This window comes from Engystomops pustulosus, chromosome 2 (assembly GCF_040894005.1).
Source record: "Engystomops pustulosus chromosome 2, aEngPut4.maternal, whole genome shotgun sequence".
In the NCBI taxonomy this organism is placed as follows: Eukaryota; Metazoa; Chordata; class Amphibia; order Anura; family Leptodactylidae; genus Engystomops; species Engystomops pustulosus.
This window is the reverse complement of record NC_092412.1, coordinates 241,801,663-241,823,498: the sequence shown is the minus strand read 5'-3', so window position 1 is coordinate 241,823,498 and position 21,836 is coordinate 241,801,663. Positions and strand designations below refer to the sequence as shown.

Genomic DNA, 21,836 nt, shown 5'->3' with positions numbered 1-21,836 from the left:
GTGCCGAGCTGGGGTCTGCGGGCTGGGGAAGACAGGCGTGCCGGGTGGGGTCCGAGGGCTGGGGGCTTAGCAGAGATACAGATTTATTCCCATAATTAAGAGGAGGCTCTGTATCAGGTGCAGGAAGTATAGAGACCGGTTGTTCTTGGTGAAATTCGCATTGTGTATGGAAGGAAGAAGGGGGATCCCTAATCTCAGGGCTATGAGGAAGGTATAACACAGGTGCATGGTTCCCAATTCTACTGTATTATATCCCATTGCTGTGATGGTGTTTTAATAAGGTAAAATAAATCAGTTTTAACTGAAATAGACATTGTTGAGTGTTGGATTACTGCTGTCAGTGTGACTTGATCCCCAACATCAGCTCCTACTGTCTACATAGAGGATCCCCAACATCAGCTCCTACTGTCTACATAGAGGATCCCCAACATCAGCTCCTACTGTCTACATAGAGCAGGGGTCTCAAACTCGCGGGCCGCGGGACAACATTTTGCGGCCCCCACCTGGAAAAGCACCGCCCGCCGTGTATTCACGGCGGCGGTCGGGTCGCGCTGCATGGAGAGGGCTCACGGGCTGAGCCCTCTCTATAGCCGGTAAGTCTTTGCTGCATATTGCAGCAAAGGCTTACCGGTAACACCCGCGATCGGTGTCAGCACCGATCGCGGGTGCTTTCACAGCGATGGCTGCCGGCAATGCTGCCGGCAGCCTCAAAAAGATAGCGCCGCCATCTTACCTGGGATCGCCGATCCCCCGGCGGCAGCGATCCGTCTCCATGGTAGCCTCGGGTCTTCCGAAGACCCGAGGCTATTTCGTTTTAACCCCTTCATTACAATGTGCTGATAGCACATTGTAATGAATGAGGAGGAAAATCCCCATATACTGCCATACTGTAGTATGGCAGTATATGATAGGATCGATCAGACAACCTAGGGTTAAAGTACCCTAGGGAGTCTGAAAAATAGTATAAATAAAAATAAAAAAAAGTAAAAAAAAAAAAATTATAATAAAAAAACATTAAATTTCAAATCACCCCCCTTTCCCTAGAACTGACATAAATATAAATAAACAGTAAAAATCATAAACACATCAGGTATCGACACGTCCGAAAATGCCCGATCTATCAAAATATGATAACGTTTTTTACAATGCGTTTAACCCCGTTACGGAAAATAGCGACCAAAGTCGAAAATGGCACTTTTTTGCCATTTTGAAAAATATAAGAAAATCTATAAAAAGTGATCAAAAGGTCGTACAGTCCTAAAAATGATATCATTGAACATATTATTAAATTTCGCAAAAAATGACACCACCCACAGCTCCGTACACCAAAGTATAAAAAAGTTATTAGCGCCAGAAGTTGGCAAAATCAAAAAAAATAATTTTTGTACAGGAGGTTTTAATTTTTGTAAATGTATGAAAACATTATAAAACCTATACAAATTTGGTATCCCCTTAATCGTACCGACCCAAAGAATAAAGTAGACATGTCATTTGGGGCGCTCAGTGAAAGACGTAATATCCAAGCCCACAAGAAAATGGCACGAATGCATTTTCATTGCATTTGGAATTTTTTTCCCGCTTCCGAGTACATGGCATGTAATATTTAATACCATCATTATGAAGTGCAATTTGTTACGCAGAAAACAAGCCCTCACACAGCTCTTTACGTGTAAAAATAAAAAAGTTATAGATTTTTGAAGGTGGGGAGTGAAAAATGGACATGAAAAAACAGGAAAGGGCCCGTAACCGGTTAATCCCCTTCCCTCCGGTACTTGAAGAAGATGAAGTCGCCGCTCTGAACGCACTTGGTGCAGGTCAGAGCGGCGACTTCATCTTCTTCGATGGGAGGGACACGGGGAGGCAAGTACCGTGGGGGATGGGGGGATGGAGTGTCCCTGACTGGGCTCAGTGCGGTAGGAGCTTGGGACCCCTCGGTGCACAGGACACGTTCATAGAGAAAACACGTCTCCCCGCTCGGGGCTTTCCTTGCGCTGGGAGACGCCATGACATTTGAATCTGAATAATGATATTTTGTAAGCGCATTTTGTGTGGAAAACTTGATGCGGCCCAGCCTTACCCAGAATCTACCTCCAGCGGCCCCCAGGTAAATTGAGTTTGAGACCCCTGACATAGAGGATCCCCAACATCAGTTGAAAGTTGAACGTTTCATCACTGGGAGCAGAGCATAAGAGGGAGGAGGAGTTACTGAGAACTCAAGGATCATGGGACTTGTAGTTTCCAGTGGCGGCCATCTTGGTGATAACTCCGCCTACTTAAGAAAGCCCATAACATTTTAGCTCTATTTTGTGACTAATGACATTGAGTTTTCTTCATTTTTTATATCAGCAGACGTTCATATTCCTGGAATACCCCTTTAAATGAATTATACCAAAAAGTTTAATTGACTAAGCTCTTTTTTTTCTGACGAGAGCGAGCGAACATTCATGGACAAGTCTGACTTGACAAGTGGCACTTTAAAAAGTGATTTGAAATGATACAACGTTCAGATCAGAGCGTTGTGTGTTCAGTTCCTCGCTACTATTACGGATTGCGGTCAATAAATAGGAACAGTCACTTTCTGTATCCAGGGGCTGAAAACCTGTCATTATTCTGTCTGGCGACATGGCTGCTGAGATGGTTAATAACAAGGCAATACATAATTTTTTCAGGATTAGATCTTGAGAAAAATATAGCTATACCACCCTCCATACAGCGATGTGCTTCATAAAGGTAGAACACTTAGAACTTACCTTCAGGAGTGCGCTGTGCTCCAGCCTAACCCTATATTCTACAACTCCATGTACATAACTTGTGAGCTTGCTATGGACTCCTTGGGGCAAATTTACTTACCTGGTCCAGTCGCGATCCCTGATCGGGATGGTCTGAGGAAGATGAAGTCCGACGTGATTCACTTGCTCGTGCGCCTGAATTCCTGCATCTGTCGCTTTTTCCACTGAGGTCCGCCAGAGTTCACCTTCTTCTTCCTGGTGCATGTAAGTGCATGTCTTGCAACACAATTTGAAATGTTAAATCCCGCGCGTAGTCCGAATCCGTTGGATCGTCCAACGACCCGCCCCCCGATTTTTATCACGTGCATGCCGGCGCCGACGCAACAAAATCCGATCACGTGCGACACAATCCCAGCGTGATGCGGCACGGATCAGAAATAGTTGGAATATCCAGAGCATATGTTTATGGCCTCAGGGAGGAAAGCGGAAATCTGGTAGAAGGAACAGAAGGGGTTCTAAGAGTTTTTGCGGATTTCTATAAGACATTATATACCACTAGAGTAGATTATACTGCAGAACAGTTGGAGAGTTTTCTAGGGGAGATCCGTATGCCACTCTTGAGCCCGGAGGCAAGGGAGCTTTTGGAGGGACCCATTACACTGGAAGATCTGGAGCAAGCAGTTGCTGGTATGGCAAATGAGAAAGCCCCTGGCATGGATGGATTGCCGACTGAGATCCTGAAGGAATATGGGGATGTTTTGTTACCGCAATGGTGGGAAACTCTGAAAGAATGTTTTGATACTGGACGTTTGCCGGCCTCATGTTATGAAGCTGCAATTGTAGTGATCCCTAAGGAGGGGAAAGATGCGCAGTTGCCAGACTCTTATAGACCCATATCGCTCCTCACGTCTGATATTAAAGTACTGGCAAAGGTGCTGGCGACTAGACTGAGTTCGGTGGTGGGTTCAGTAGTGCATAGTGACCAGTCTGGATTTATCCCATCTAAGTCCACCGCCATTAATCTTAGAAGGTTGTATCTTAACTTGCAAGCTACAACGGCGGATAGAAAACATGCGGCAGTGGTTTCTTTAGATGCCACGAAAGCTTTTGACTGTGTAGAATGGGGTTACTTGTGGGCTGTGCTTAAGAAATTGGGGTTTGGCCCTAATTTCATTAAATGGGTGCAGTTGATGTATGTAGCGCCATCAGCTAGACTGAGAGTGAACGGGGAATGGTCGGATAGATTCTATTTACAGCGGGGCACAAGACAGGGGTGTCCGCTCTCACCGCTGCTGTTCGCTCTTGCAATAGAGCCGTTAGCATGTATGGTCCGGCAGCATCAGGATATAAAGGGATTCCAGTATAATGGGGGGGGAGGAACGTATAGCCCTATATGCATATGATGTATTGCTATTTCTCTCAGATGCAAGGCAGGCAATACCAGTGGTGGGGAATATTTTTGCTAGATTTGGGGGCTACTCAGGACTGCGTATTAACTGGGCGAAATCTGCAGTGATGCCTCTGACTTCTAGTACCCATACGCAGGTACAGGGGGGAGAAATACCGGTAGTGGATACATTCACTTATCTGGGACTACATATTACTCGAACGGTCACGGACTTTATTGAATTAAATCTGGCTCCTCTCCTACAGGAAATGCGAGCCCGTATAGTGATTTGGAATAAACTACCTCTGTCTGCACTAGGCCGTGCTAACCTGGTAAAAATGGTTCTGATGCCCCAACTTTTGTACGCCTTACATAATGCCCCAGTGTGGATTCCTAAATACTGGTTCCGTAGGTTCCATAGCCTGTTTAGGGATTTAGTATGGAAGAAAGGGATCCCAAGGATCCGGCTGGAAAAGCTACAGATGCCAAAAGACAAGGGGGGTCTGGCACTCCCTAATGCTTGGGTTTATTATTTGGCTGCGCAGTTTCAACAATTTGGGGGATGGGATCTGACAGGAAACACTTCTTGCTGCCCAAGAGTGATAAAACACTTTCTGGAAACTCAGGAGCCAATAGCGGCGTTGGAAGCGGGATTCCTGGGAAGGGGGGTGAGAAACTGTCCGACCCTTAGACTTATGCAAAAGGTATGAGATACGTATAAACGCTTAATGGCAGTGGGTCCTTGGACTAAGTTTACGCCCTTGTGGAACAACCCATATTTGGGAGAGGTGTACATGCTTGAAGACATGCAAAGATGGAGGAGAAAGGGGATTGTATACCTATATCAGCTGTATGAAGCTGAAGTGCTTAAGTCATTTCAGCAATTGACAGAGGAATTTGGGGTTAGTAGGGCTATGTTTTTTCAATTTTTGCAAATCAGACATGCGATTCAGGCACAATTTGGGGACCAGAATATAGAGTTCTCCTCTATTGGAGTACTTACAGGGGTGATAAAAGCAAAGAATATGCGGGGCCTGATATCTTTGGTATACAAAGTGATTCTCGATAAGGTGCTGGGAGATCAGATGGCTGATACTCGAAGGAAATGGGAAGTGCAGGTGGGGAACCTTGCAGATGAGGAATGGGGGGAAATATTGGAGTCGCCCTCCCTACTGTCATTGAATGTGGCAAGTAGGAGATCGCAATTATTCCTTATACATAAGGTGTATCGTACTCCAGTTGTGCTGCAAAGGATGGGGCTGCGGGGAGACTCGTATTGCCCGAGGCGTCGAGAGGAGGGTGCGGACGATATGCACATGTTCTGGGGGTGTTCCAGGTTACAACTCCTGTGGGAGAGAGTGGGTAGACTGATACACAAGGTGTTTCTGGTTGATGTGCCTATCGAACCCAAAGTGTGTGTGTTGGGCTGTGTAGGGGAATTAGATATAACTAGGCCAGAACAACTAGCAGCAGCCAAAATTCTATACCACGTACGGAAATCGATCGCCAGGCATTGGCTGGATGAGGAACCGCCGGCTCTTGCGGAGGTGAAAAAAATGCTAAACAACACGATTAAGCTTGAAATGAATGTGTATAGGAAGAGAGGGGCTTTTAAGAAATTCGAAAAACAATGGAGTAAGTGGATTGAGTGTCCAGGACTGGCCTCACCGCAGTTACTACAGAGTTGGGAACGTTGGCAATCTGTAGGGTTGCTGGAATAGGAGGAGGATAGCATGGGTGCTGGGTGCCTTTGGAGAAGGAATTATTATGCCAATGAAAGGAGAAGTTCAGACCTAGGGGGGGTGGGGGGGTTGGTGTTGGGACTTGTTATGTATGTATCAAGCATATCTGATAATGTTATGGTATATTACTTTGCGGAATATGTAAATGTATATGCTTTATTCTGTGATTCAAAGCATAAATAAACATTTTCTGGTTTAAAAAAAGAAATAGTTGGAATATCCGACCAAAGTGTGGCCACAGGACACTTATTAAGTGAAACCCCATGTATCGAACCTTTAGAATATAAATTGCCCCACTGAAATTTTTTTCTAGTGATAAGCAGACCCATCAAAATTTGGGTTCGGCCAAACCCATATTTTAAAACCGTAATGAACAATCCTAGATTTTCTCCTGTAAGCGCGTAGAATCGAGGAAAGCTTCCTTTATTATTTCGTGTTAAAAAAGGACAAGAAGACAGGACAAAAAAGTAGGGGGGACCTACGCGTTTCATGATTAAATCAGTGGATAGATTTTGGTATGATTCAGATATGATTGTATATCTGGATGAGGTAGGTGAGGGTACTATATCTTGCACCACTCCTAAAGGGACTGGAGGTCCACCAGTGGGCCAGTCTGAGCCTGTCCATTTAATATAAGTGATAGTCTCAGAGACTGTGGAGAGCTTATCTGAAGTTGTCTGACCTCCCTGGGAAGCAAAGGATCTTCCTCCTGATATCTGCCTTCTGGGGAGCATTGTGGGTGTCCTCTCCAGAATTAGCTAGTTGTCCAAAATGGGTTCAGGTAACAATTATATTTTGGGAAAACCAAAGGCTGCCCTACATTTATAAGGAAAGTCGGCCAAGCCCTCTGTTTCGGGGATTATTGATCAACTTTCAACACGGCTGCACATTCATTTAAAGAATAAATTGCCCCCGGGGTTCCTTGTTCTCCATTTTCACTATTGTTACACATCCACTTAATGACCACAATGAAGCACCATTGGATAACACTTACAAAACATCTGACTTTATTATTGGGATGAAGATCAATAAAATATATTTAAACTCTTTGTATCCATCACAATTGTCTTCTCCAGGACGTCAGCAGCTAATGCACCATCTGAAAGTGGTAACGCTGTCACGTCGGGGTCCATCATACACATCAACCCCAGTCATAAACAGCATTAACATTTTTCAGAGGAATTGGTCGATGTCGTGACATCTGATGTAAAACAATGGAAACATAACAAAAACATAAAAGTACGAAGAGCAAAATGCACAATACAAAGCTGCACTCATGAATAATTATTGAGACAATTGATTTTTCAGACCATTCTGGTCTTCTGACCACCTTGACGTTGGAAAAACCTACTCTAGATTGTTAGAAGTTCGAAACAGAAGCCATTATACATCTTTTCATGGCTAGTACTGTTTATTTTATTGGGGTTTTCCCATCTGAGGCTGGAGCTACAGGTAGGGGAAAGGGTAGCGGTTGCCCCTGGCTCTGGTGAACAAGGGGTAGCCAAATGGCCCTCTGCTGCATGAGCAGATCTCAGGGTTATGATGGCACATAGGACCTGGGGGTCCTTTTTTAATATTTAGCTCTGGTCCCAGGAAGTTCCACAAAAATATCAGCAAAAATAAGATTCTTTTATGCAGGATGTTGTAGTACGAGGTCAGATTTGACGTCGGAGTCTTTGCCGATGACCTCTCCTGATCTTTCCCGATCCCGCGGTTCCTCACAAGACTTTGGCGCTTTCCTGTAATTGTCATAGAAGGTTATAGCTGGAGAGGACTTCATCATCTGTGTAATAACTGAATGTATTAATCATCCCGGTCATAATTATCCTGAACTTCCAGACCCCCCAATCACTCCCGGCACTCAGCTGAGGGGAATGTGCCGCACGTCAAAGAAAATGACTATTTACATTACGTCTCTGCGAAACCTGTAATAACAAGACGTCTGTGCTATCGTCTTGTCAGTGCCTCCTGGTTCCCTGATAATAGAGCCAGGGGGGGCTGCAGCCAATGCAGTATATTAACCCCTTAGGGCCTCTGTTTTCTTGTATATACCACCTGAGAGCAAATCATTGGTTTGGCTGCACTAGGTCACCCACCACCAAATGCTTGTATAGCCCTGACCAAGTCATAAGACCAGGGGTAGATTACTACTAGTGCAGCCATGGGAGGGAGGGGGAAGGGGCATCTCCTAAATGCACATTCATTCAGATTTTTGGATTCAGTGTTAAGATTTAAGCTCATAAACATCATTGATATCATTACTGGGGAATGAAAGAAGACCCCCAGACCAGGGACATCTGCTGCCTGTATCCACCACTGCCTTAAGTCTCATACAGTTTCACAGGAAAATATGGTGTTATAATAGATATTGGATGGATAGAAGATAGATATGACACAGATACTGTAGCTAGATAGATAAAACATAGATACATAGATATGACACATATAAATGATAAATTCTGAAGATAGATATGACAAATACTGTAGATAGATATGAGAAGGATGGATACATACATATAAAGATATGACAAATACTGTAGATAGATATGAGGTTGATGGATATAATGTAGATAAAAGAGATAGATAGATAAACTAAAAAGCGGGCAGCACTCCGTGGTTCAAATTTCAAAATAAAAGGTGAACTTTATTGAACAAGTGTCGCCAGAACCTTTGGGGGCGCTGCACCCCTCCTTATTAGGAGTCTATAAGATTGTGCTGACTTGGACATTACTTCATCTAGATAGATAGATATGTCAACAGTGGCATAACTAGATCCTAATGGGCCCCAGTGCAAAGTCTGTGCCAGGCCCCCGACTATAATGTATGGTTTATAGTAATAGTCTTCTCATATGGGAAAGTGACACCATAAGGGCCCCCTAAACCTCTTGGGCCCGGGTGCGACCGCAAGTTATGCCCCTGTATGTCAAGGATATAACAAATACTGCAGATTGATATGAGGTAGGTAGATATATAGAGAATAGAGAGATAGATGTGAAAAATAGATGTAAAATCGGTAGAACATATATAGATATTAGATAGATATAAGATAGATGTATATAAGACAGCTAAAAGATAGATAGTTATGACTATGATGTAGATACTGTAGATAGATAGATGTGAAATAGGTAGATAATAGATAGATATGAGATGGATAGAAGACAGGTAAAAGATACATAGATAGATATGACATATGACATAGATACTGTAGATAGATTGATATACTGTATATGATATTGATATGAGATAGATATGTATATAGAAAATATATATATACCAGAGATAGATGTGAGATAAATAGTTAAACAGATAACAGAGAGGTAGATATGATGTATTAGGTGAATCCTCTTCAATTTGTTCTTCTATTCTATATAATATGATATATATATATGATACAGAACACAACTACCGGTAAATATACAGAGTCATTCATATTCTCCTTATCAGGATCTGTCACGTGGACCATTGCTCTGGAAGTCCAATATCTCATGGTCACAGGTCCGGGATCGTCTTCTTTCCAGAAGTGGTGCCTCCCCCGGATTGTGTGCTGCGCCTGTGGATTCTGGTAATATGGAGCGCACAAGCTTAATGCTAACATGTAGGAGTCAGTCACATGTAAAACCCCTATCACAATTAGCATTAAGCCCATACAACCCCCATGTCACCCCAATGTGGGCGAGGGCTGACCCACAAATCTCCGGCTTCCTGTGTAGAGAACAAGTGGAACATGTTATCCATGAAATCTCCCGCCCAGATGCCGCATCTATCACATTTATATCAATGCTATTAAAATGTTCCGGAAGAAACACAGAAATTCCAGCTGTTCTATGAAAACGAGAATGGGGGACATTATAGGGATTTATAGCTAAGAATGAAATTGTCCTTATACCGAGATCACATTGTATTCTCCATAAATATATGTATATATGCAAATTGTCCAAAGAAAATGCAAATTACACGAAAGCCATAGAAACGGCACAATAACGAGAGACGTCTCTCTTATTATCTATCTCCTGGTGAAGGAGAAGGAAACACAGGACATGTAGGGGACACCTCCATCTACAGGACGAGTCTAATGTCACAGGATGCATATCTGATACCCAGCAAGTAATGGGTGGGGGGGCCTTTCTTTTAGGCTATGTCCATAACATGGGCGCCATCTTGAAAGCCGCCATATTGTATCAAGGTCACGTTTTTCAAATGGGAAGGAGGTCATGTAACACATCAAAGAGCCGGATTGAGTCAGAAGTAGATTGCTTCAATCAGATCTTTAATTTCTTTTGAGGTTCAACATCGAAAGTTGTGACAACGACCGGGAAGGTTCCCTGTGATGCATAGCTATGTGTCGCATTGTCCCTGGAGCTGGATCCAGTCATCATGAACCCGCATGATGTTCTATGGAGAATCTCTGTGCTGATAATTCTGGTTTTTTGAACTTTCACAAGTCCAACTTCGCATTGGGAAAACTTGACCGTGATCCAATATGGCGGCATTCAAGATGGGAGACATGTTTCGGTCATACCCTAAAATATAGGTTCCCTCACCTATTACTTGCTGGACAATCAGATTTGTCACTTTCCTTTAGCTTCTGAAATAAAAGGGAATATTGGTGGAGACCAGAATCCATTGCACGCACTTTATAGACTTTAATTACACTCTTTTACATAGACAGTTTTAGTGGTAGCAATTATTAATATCTTTATTGGTTTAGGAGCTAACACTCTGGTGGTCTAGGGGAGGAGAAGGATCAAACATGACTATGAATTGTGGCTATTATGACTGAATGGGGCAGATTTACTTACCCGGTCCTGTCGCGATCCCGCGGTGCGTTGTCCGGCGAGGATTCTGGTCTGCCCCGATTTTCCCGCGTGCCCGAGTTCCTGCATCCGTCGCTTCTGTGCCGAAGTCTGCCGGAGTTCACCTTCTTCTTCCCGGTGCATGTGAGTGCTTGATCTTGCGACAAATTTCCCTTTTTGAATTCCGCGGTTTGTCTGAATCCGTCGGGTTGTCCGATGGCCACGCCCCCCGATTTCTGTCGCATGCAAGCCAGCGCTTATGCGCCACAATCCGATCATGTGTGCCAAAAACCCGGGGCAATTAGACGCAAAACGGAAATAATCGCGAAACTCGACGAAAGTGCGGCGTTCGGACCCTTAGTAAATGAGCCCCAATATCCAATATTCCTGGAATTCTGTAATGGTAAAAAAAGGTCAATGGAGCTGATGGGGTTAATGTCTCATATTGGTAGCAGTAGATTTGTTGCAGAAATCCATGAACTTTCTGCCAAAATATCTTCATGTACACAAATGGAATTATTCCTGGAATGTCTGGAATATATTTAGGAAATGTGAACCCACATATAGGTTACTATGTAATATACCTGGTGGTATGATGTAATAAAGGGCTAAATGGGGGATTTATAGGGATTCCTGACTGTAAAGTGTATGGTCTAGGGTGGTGAGGGGTCAATACCTTATATACCTGGAGGTCTAGGTCTCATGTCATTGGTATGTAACAAAGGTTAAAGGGTAAATCTACCATCAAAATCCATCCTGATAAACCAGGGACATTACTCATAGATCCAGGCACCGGGACTGTGGTATCTTCTTATATTTGTTATCCATGGCCTCCTTTCTAAAATCATTTTAAATTATGCTAATGAGCCAGAAGGCCTCTGGGTGGTGTTAACAGAGCCCCTCAGTGCTGCAGCTTCACAGGCTGTTACACTTTGCTGATCACTGTCCTCTCACACTGTGTACTTAAACTTCCTCTGCAGAGAGAGAGGAGAGTGCAACAACCTGTAAAGTTACAGCATGGAGAGGCTCTGGTAACACCACCAGAGCCCTTCCATCTCATTAACATTATCTATCTATCATCTATCTATCTATCTATCTATCTATCATCTATCTATCTATCTATCTATCTATCTATCTATCTATCTATCATCTATCTATCTATCTATCTATCTATCTATCTATCTATCTATCTCATATCTATCTATCCATCAATCCTCTATCTATTATATATATATATATCTATCATCTCTCTATATGGAGTTTCTATGCTTCCCCTTTCTTTGTATATTTCCTTTTTTCTTTCACATCCAAAACATAGTAATGTGAGATTTCCATAGTTTCCTCTACTATGAAGCAGGATAATGGGGGACATGTATGATATTTGATTTATCAGAAGTGTCTGAGAGCAGAACTGTTTTAGCTGCCCATGGCAACCAATCAAAGCTCAGCTTTCATTGCCCCACAGTTGTTTACAAAATGAAAGCTGAGCTCTCATTGGTTGCTATGGGTAACTAGAGTAGTTGTGCTCTCAGACACCATTAGGCCTCATTCACACTGCCGTGTGGGAGACGTATATACAGCTGACGTATCTAAGTCCTATATATATCCCCCATAGACGGCAATTGGTGCACAGCAGCCAACGGGAACGGTACGGTGCAGCACACATGCGGCACCGTACTGCTCCGTACCCCATGAAAAGATAGGACATGTCCAATCTTTTCTCGGCATATGGCGCTGTGCGCCATGTTCCTCTACCCGATGCCGTCTTGTGCCCGCCGGGCTACCGTACGGCGGGCAACGGCAGTGTGCATGTAGCCTTAATGTGTTTATTTAAAGGCCTGTACGCCAAAAGACTTTTGTACAAGCCGTGATAAATGTCTGTACACCGCTGCAGGATGTGTTGGCGCTATAAATGTAAAGAGTAATAAATATGAAAGCATGAATTACGGACAAGTATCTGCTCCTCTCTATTATCTCTCTCTATTATTTCATCCAGACGTAGAATAGAACATTATAATAGACAAAAACCTGTCACAGCCCCCCCTCATACACACAAGAGCCCCCCCTATATACAGGTGGAGATAAGCGGTGCCTGAAGGCCGCTCGTGGTAATGAGCCTCTATATTTAATAACCGGCATAAATAAGAAGGAAGAACTTTTATCTACGCCACTACTTTGTGGCCGGTCGCGGTGATCCGGTAATCACACATTGATATGATTTGTGACGCCCTTGTGTGGAGCAATGCAATCAACTCTCTTTTGCCGCGTCGTCCGGTGGGCTTTTATCGCCCAGCGGCGCCGTTTTTAAAGAAGGTAAATATTCTGCAGTCATTTGGCTGGGATGAGTTAGTGCGATGCGGTCGTATCTTTAAACATCCGGCGAGTGCTATATTTTTCTTTGTGCGATGCACCTGACGCTGCGTGATTTATTTCGATGGCTCATTTGGAATTGTTATTGTTATTACACCGCCGCCGCGCAATACTCGGGCCGAAAAAAAAAGATACTTTAAAAAAAAAGTGCCTATAGCAAATGAAAACAGCCATCGATGAGCCGCACAGGGGCAGAAAGTTAATTGGAGTCCTAAAAGGAAATGTAGCATGAAAAAAAATAAAAATTATAAGTACCGTCATGGTAAACGTGTCACGTAAATCATAAAACGGGGAAGGGGGGAAGGGGGGGGACAAAATTACAGCAAGGAATTCCACACATTCCCCGGTGCGGCTCCACAATTGCTTTTCTCCAATTTTAATGCAAACACTTGGAGAACGACCCTTGAGAGATGATGTCCGTGGCCGCGTCCCTCTCTCTCTCCGCCGCTATCATTGGGGTGGTAACTGTTTGGTAAATGGCGCCGCTCCCCGCGTAGTGTTATACACTCCACACTAATTGGTTTTGCTTTGCAGCACCGGGGACGGATGGGAGAAGCGACGTTCAGATGTGTAAATATATAATACATCATCATGGGAGGCGATGGAGCGGAAATCAGAACGCGCCTGTTTATACGCCTCGTGCTTTGTCTTTGTTGTCAGTTATTATGTGGCAGCAGATTTGATATTTTTTTAAAATTTCTTTTCTTTTTACTTTCTTTTCTTTTTGATGGTATGTGGATGTGATGGATTGAATGTAGAATGACTGGCGGAGGCACAAACCTATATACTGTGTAGCGCCAACACATTCCACAGTAATATACAGAGGTCACCAGTCACTGTGTACATACATGACATTACTTATCCTGTACTGATCCTGAGTTACATCCTTTACTATACCCCAGAGCTACACTCACTATTCTGCTGCTGGTGCAGTCACTGTGTACATACATGACATTACTTATCCTGTACTGATCCTGAGTTACATCCTGTATTATACTCCAGAGCTGCACTCACTATTCTGCTGCTGGTGCAGTCACTGTGTACATACATGACATTACTTATCCTGTACTGATCCTGAGTTACATCCTTTACTATACCCCAGAGCTACACTCACTATTCTGCTGCTGGTGCAGTCACTGTGTACATACATGACATTACTTATCCTGTACTGATCCTGAGTTACATCCTGTATTATACTCCAGAGCTGCACTCACTATTCTGCTGCTGGTGCAGTCACTGTGTACATACATGACATTACTTATCCTGTACTGACCCTGAGTTACATCCTGTATTATACCCCAGAGCTGCACTCACTATTCTGCTGCTGGTGCAGTCACTGTGTACATACATGACATTACTTATCCTGTACTGATCCTGAGTTACATCCTGTATTATACCCCAGAGCTGCACTCACTATTCTGCTGCTGGTGCAGTCACTGTGTACATACATGACATTACTTATCCTGTACTGATCCTGAGTTACATCCTGTATTATATTCCAGAGCTGCACTCACTATTCTGCTGCTGGTGCAGTCACTGTGTACATACATGACATTACTTATCCTGTACTGATCCTGAGTTACATCCTGTATTATATTCCAGAGCTGCACTCACTATTCTGCTGCTGGTGCAGTCACTGTGTACATACATGACATTACTTATCCTGTACTGATCCTGAGTTACATCCTGTATTATACCACAGAGCTGCACTCACTATCCTGCTGCTGGTGCAGTCACTGTGTACATACATGACATTACTTATCCTGTACTGATCCTGAGATACATCCTGTATTATACTCCAGAGCTGCACTCACTATTCTGCTGCTGGTGCAGTCACTGTGTACATACATGACATTACTTATCCTATACTGATCCTGAGTTACATCCTGTATTATACCCCAGAGCTGCACTCACTATTCTGCTGCTGGTGCAGTCACTGTGTACATACATGACATTACTTATCCTGTACTGATCCTGAGTTACATCCTGTATTATACTCCAGAGCTGCACTCACTATTCTGCTGGTGCAGTCACTGTGTACATACATGACATTACTTATCCTGTACTGATCCTGAGTTACATCCTGTATTATAACCCATAGCTGCACTCACTATCCTGCTGCTGGTGCAGTCACTGTGTACATACATGACATTACTTATCCTGTACTGATCCTGAGTTACATCCTGTATTATAACCCATAGCTGCACTCACTATCCTGCTGCTGGTGCAGTCACTGTGTACATACATGACATTACTTATCCTGTACTGATCCTGAGATACATCCTGTATTATACTCCAGAGCTGCACTCATTATTCTGCTGCTGGTGCAGTCACTGTGTACATACATGACATTACTTATCCTGTACTGATCCTGAGTTACATCCTGTATTATACCACAGAGCTGCACTCACTATCCTGCTGCTGGTGCAGTCACTGTGTACATACATGGAATCACTTATCAATCGCATGCAATTGCCATGACTGTGAGAACCAGAATACATTAAGGTAAGAATAAGTGTGGAGCACGTGGTAATGCTACCCAGAGCTCATTACGGCAGTATACACACTTTACTTCTACATCTACATAGCAGACACTCTCCCAGAGTCACAGTGTATTTTATTCAAAGTGAATTGTCTGCCTTAAGACCTATTGGCATTAATTTGCCTCTCCTGCACTGTTCGGGAATACCCGCAGAATATAAAGTAGCCTCTCCTGCTAGATGAGAGGAAAATGAGAAGCTGCTTGTTTAGTGTAGGGGAGGGCAGAAAACATGGCTGTTATTAAGAGGCACCGCCACAGTAATTATAGCAGCTTATAGCCCGCGCCTTCCTGCACTCTGCAAAAGGAGAATTTCCTCCACAGATATTAAGACGAATCTGATAATGTCACAAAGTGGGGCGAATGTCAGCGGATTCACCGCCCCTAGTTAGACATTCAGCTTTGTATGTTATGCTGCGTGATTACTGCGCTTAGCGCTGATAGAGGGGGACTGGGCTGACACCGGGACAGGTCCATGAATTATACAACAATTACAGCATCCCGGGATTCTGCCTGCCTTACTATAGGAGCTCGGTAACAAGCAGATATGTCACCGCGAGTCCCTTCACAGAACTTACTACACAATATACATGGTCACCACAAATATCCTGCCTATTAATATCACAATACTGCTGCTTTCCTGGTAACTCTTAAGCTGGGTGTGATTATTTCTTACCTGGAGCATGAGGCTATAAGAAACATAAGCAGAACGTATGCTATAGTACATAAATTATATGGGAAATGTAAAATAATTCTACAAATATCCTGCCTATTAATACCACAATACTGCTGCTTTATGGTAACTCTCAGGCTGGGTGTGATTATTTCTTACCTGGAGCATGAGGCTATAAGTAACATAAGCAGAACGTATGCTATAGTACATAAATTATATGGGAAATGTAAAATAATTCTACAAATATCCTGCTTATTAATACCACAATACTGCTGCTTTATGGTAACTCTCAGGCTGGGTGTGATTATTTCTTACCTGGAGCATGAGACTATAAGTAACATAAGCAGAACCTATTGCTATAGTACATAAAATATATGGGAAATGTGGAATAATTCTACAAATATCCTGCCTATTAATATCACAATACTGCTGCTTTCCTGGTAACTCTTAAGCTGGGTGTGATTATTTCTTACCTGGAGCATGAGGCTATAAGAAACATAAGCAGAACCTATGCTATAGTACATAAAATATATGGGAAATGTGGAATTATTCTACATATCTCCTGCCTATTAATACCACAATACTTCTATTTTCCTGGTAAATCTGGTGCTCCATGTGATTATTTCTTACCTGGAGCATAAGGTTAGAAGTAACATAAGCAGAATGTATGCTATAGTACATAGAATAGATGGGAAATGTGGAATAATTCTGCAGAAATTAACTTTTTAATATCAAAATATTGCAGTTTTATCTGTTGAACCTGTCATCAGGATCCCTTTCCTGGCTCCTCCCCATAGAGAATAGTGTACACGTTGCCAAATAGTTTTTATAGTAAAACTGTCTTTTTCGAAAAAAAAAAAAGATAAGCCACATGAAAGTTTACCTTTCTGTATGCAGAGCTATGTCCCGTGTCACATGGGAGTGGCCAGTGAGGAGCTGTTCCCCACCACCACCTTAGGAAAACGCTCCATCATGCATCACTCTCAAAGCGTTAGGCTACATTCACTCTACAGTATGGGGGACGTATATACGGACGACGTATATACGGCCGATATACGTCCCCCATAGACGGCAATGGGCGAACGTGCGGCACCGTACCGCTCCTTACCCGGGAAAAAGATAGGACCTGTCCTATCTTTACCCGTAATACGGCGCCGTGCGCCATGTATCCCTATGAAGAGGGGCGGGGGTGAGCTGCCCTCACCTCCTCCTCCTCTCCCCGTGCACTGCCGTTGCCCGGATACGGTACGGTACGGGCGGGCAACGGCAGTGTGAATGTAGCCTTAGGGTTAACCATAACCTCCCATGTCCCCCATATCTCTGCCCTTATCGCTTCCCCCCTTAGGATGTCATACATGTCTGACCCACTTCTCTCTGGCCACTCCCAGGGGACTAGGGACACAGCCAGGGGCGTAACTACAGCGGTAGCAGCCATTGTCAGGGGGCCCCGTCATCCGACCTGACACAATAAAGAATGGAGAATGTGCACCATTATATCTATATTGTACTGCACATGTCCAGCATAATATGTATATAACATATACTATGATTTATATCTGTGAGATTTATATGGTGTCTGTATGTGAGTATGTTGCATATGACACTGCATCTGTGTCATATGTATATTTTTTAAGTGGGAAGGGGGCCCCATGCCGTAGCCTGCTAGGGGGCCCTGTCTCTCCTAGTTACGCCACTGGACACAGCTCTGCATACAGAAAGCTAAACTTTGCTCTAACTTGATCTAAAGCAAGTTTTACTAAAAAAAAAAATGTTAGCTCCAAGCTGCATGTGATCAGTTTATGGTGGGAGTGTAAGATAAACAACGGGACACGGCCGGATGGAGGGAAAGGGGAATGAGCACTCCTCACCCTTTCCCTCTCCTTTGAAAGACAAGTGGCCGAAATTTGGCCGCGCCAAATTACGGTTCAGTCAAAAATACAGTCAATCTATAGGGCAGTGTTCATGTAGCCTAAGATAACAAAGTTTATTTTATGGAAGTAATTTTTAGCTAAAAGAATGGTGGCCTTTAGTAAATAGGCGTCTATGGGAACCTGTCACTAGCTATATTTATGAAAAATGTGATAGGTTCCCTTTAAATTTTTGCAGCACCGTGTCATGTATAAGGGGGGCTAAAAGACTCGCAACTCAGTCTATATCCTTTTAATAAATTTAGGTACCATGGCTTATATCATGTTTAAGGGCAAGGGGGCCCCATTCAGAAGTCTGCTATGGGGCCCTGTCTTCCCTAGTTACGCCCCTGGCTGGATTATTGGATATATAATTTTCCCTTTAGATTCTGGGACTTTTGTATCACCCTGTTTTATTAGATCCAGTCCTTTAGTCCTTGACCCATTAAAAAATGTGTAAAATCTCAGCTCTACCTCCATAAAATCTGAAGTCATCACATCGGAGTGTGGAGACACCAGCGCGTTACGTTGGGGCTCGGCTTCGCCTCTGTACTCTCCTCATTCCTCTCAAGGTGAATGACAAACACATTCAAATTCATTTTCTTGCGGAAATAAAAAATCTTCCCTTTTTATAGAAAGACTCGGAGAATAACTTCTCACAAAGGCAAACGCATCCGCACATCCTGGGGGTTTCGGATCAATGAAATAAAAGCAGACTTTTCAAGACGGAGAAAATGTAGGAAATGCAGAAACGGCGCTAAAGAGAAAGAGAGAGAAAAAAACAAGCTCCAAGAGATTTACAGTGTTTTATAAATAGTAGAGGGAAAAATTCCAGCTGCTTTGCTGTGATCCGCGGACCCAAGCATCTACTACTAGTTATTGATGTACTCGGATTAAGCCTGAAATGTCGGCTACCGAGGCTTTACGGAGAGCCGGCGTGTTGTGAGCGCTGGCAGCTCTCCGCGGCCCGGCTCTTCCGAGTAGTTACAAATCTATCGCTTTACAAATTCAAATCTTATCGACTCGTTCCCCTCGCGGGTTTTAGGGCCCTTTCCTGCGTCGTGTTATCTTTCACTCCCACGTTCCAAGGGAAACGGCAAGACCACTTATAGCGCTAAACCTACGTGAAAAGTTTTTTTGTTCTGGATATGAGGACTGATTTATAAAGTTTTCTTAAATAAGTGTAGTTCTTCTTATTTGGCAATCCTAAGCAATTTAGGAAAAAAAGCACTGAGATAAGAGTGCGGCGCAGACATGTGTGATGATGGGTGGTGTCCAAGACATTCACCTTTCCGGAGAACAGATGGGTCTTGTGTTTATACACATCAGTGGCCAGACATGTACAGATTCATTCAGTCCATATGAGGTACATATAGTATAAATGTTATGAGAGCTTCTATACCAAACACAGCCACTATACAAGGGACAGCACTATGCTGGCGTGAAGAGGCTTGAAGAGACCACAGTATTTGACTGAGCTAGGCCTCCACCACTATCAATCAATATTTTATTTTCTGCAGAGGGCCCCCCTGTTACTCCCAACTTCAACTATTTTGCATCCTGAGAACACAACTCCTATCCTGTATATATGGGCACAGCACAGTATTACTACTCCTATCCTGTATATATGGGCACAGCACAGTACTACTACCCCTATCCTGTATATATGGGCATAGCACAGTACTACTACTCCTATCCTGTATATATGGGCACAGCACAGTACTACTACTCCTATCCTGTATATATCGGCATAGCACAGTACTACTACTCCTATCCTGTATATATGGGCATAGCACAGTACTACTACTCCTATCATGTATATATGTACACAGCACAGTACTACTACTCCTATCATGTATATATGGACACAGAATAGAACTACTACTCCTATCCTTCCTGAATATATGCATACAGCACAGTAATTATAATCCTATCCTGTATATTAGGGCACAGCATATCACAACTATTAATATCCTGTATATATGGGTACAGCACAGTACTACTACTCCTATTCTATAAAAATGGGCACCGCACAGTACTACTACTCCTATCCTGTATATATGAGTACAGCACAGTACTACTACTCCTATTCTATAAAAATGGGCACCGCACAGTACTACTACTCCTATCCTGTATATGTGGATACAGCACAGTACTAATACTACTGTTCTGTATATATATGGACACAGGACAGTACTACTACTCCTATCCTGTATGTATGGACATAGCACAGTACTACTACTCCTATTCTGTATATATGGGCATAGCACAGTACTACTACTCCTATTCTATATATATGAGCACAGCACAGTACTACTACTCCTATCCTGTACATATGAGCACAGCACAGTACTACTACTCCTATCCTGTATATATGGGCACATCACAGTACTACTACTCCTATCCTGTATGTATGGACATAGCACAGTACTACTACCCCTATCCTGTATATATGGGCACATCACAGTACTACTACTCCTATCCTGTATGTATGGACATAGCACAGTACTACTACTCCTATTCTGTATATATGGACACAGCACAGTACTACTACTCCTATCCTGTATGTATGGACACAGCACAGTACTACTACTACTATCCTGTATGTATGGACACAGCACAGTACTACTACTCCTATTCTATATATATGAGCACAGCACAGTACTACTACTCCTATTCTAAATATATGAGCACAGCACAGTACTACTACTCCTATCATGTATAAATGGGGACCGGTTTATCTTAGTCTCATGTACTCATGTTTTTTGGTTGTATTTTATTGACTTTTTCAGCACATTTGGGTATTTGCACATTTTTTCCACCTTTTTCCAGCAGTTTACCGGAGTTCACTGTGTAGCAGTTTCCTTTTTTGCGCCTAATTTGTCTTTGTATTTCTCCTGCGTCCAAATGTTTGCGCCTTATATAACACTGATTTGCGCCTATACGGGCGCAATAACGCGCCAGTCCTGACGCTGCTTAGGTAAGGCAATGATATGAGTTGTGCAACAAAATTGCGCCTTTTAAAAAAATTAATAAGTCTTAAAAAAAAAATCTGCATTTGACAAAGAGCCAAAACTACAAAGACAAATGAGGTGCAAAAAATAGACTCACAAAACGCGCAAAAAGAGCTCAGGGAAGGGGGAAATAAGATCCATGACCCCCATGGTATCCTCCCAGGGTGAATGGGCTGTCCGTGGCGGTACGTGTGATAGCTGTGTATAGGAAGTGGTTAGTGTGACATACACTTCCTGTGTGTCTGTGTGTAGCCGCCATTCCTCCATCTCTCGCTCACTTCCATTACGTCAGGGCTGCTGTAGGGAAGCAGAAAGGCCACATCTGTATCATCAGGTAAGGAGAGACGCTCCGCACTCCCACACTGCGAATATCTGTCTATGCAAATCACAGCCCCGGGGGAATCTGAGTAAATTGCTCATATAGATATTTTTTGCCCCTGAAAATTTTACACAGCATCATTTAGAGGAATGATAAGAATCCCTTTTCATAGAGATGACTCTCTGGAAACTCCACGGCGACCACATAGGTCATAGATCTGTGAAATCACAACTAGGCCTCAGCGTTCTGATTATTACTAATCCTGCGGCTTCTCAGCGGGTGGAGAACTAACACTCCCAGCATGTACTGACTAGCTCCATACCTCAAGCTGTCATACTGTACAATCTATCTATATCATATCTA

At 43.2% G+C, this 21,836-nt stretch overlaps 1 long non-coding RNA gene across 1 annotated transcript; it reads right to left on the bottom strand.

Annotated features, from left to right (window-relative positions):
• Positions 1-7,502: 7,502 nt before the first annotated feature.
• On the bottom strand, positions 7,503-21,580 carry LOC140116780 (uncharacterized). Its single transcript, XR_011852958.1, has 3 exons — positions 21,384-21,580; positions 9,265-9,417; positions 7,503-7,597 (listed from the first exon to the last, which is right to left on the bottom strand). It is a non-coding gene; the product is annotated as an uncharacterized lncRNA (long non-coding RNA).
• Positions 21,581-21,836: the final 256 nt, after the last annotated feature.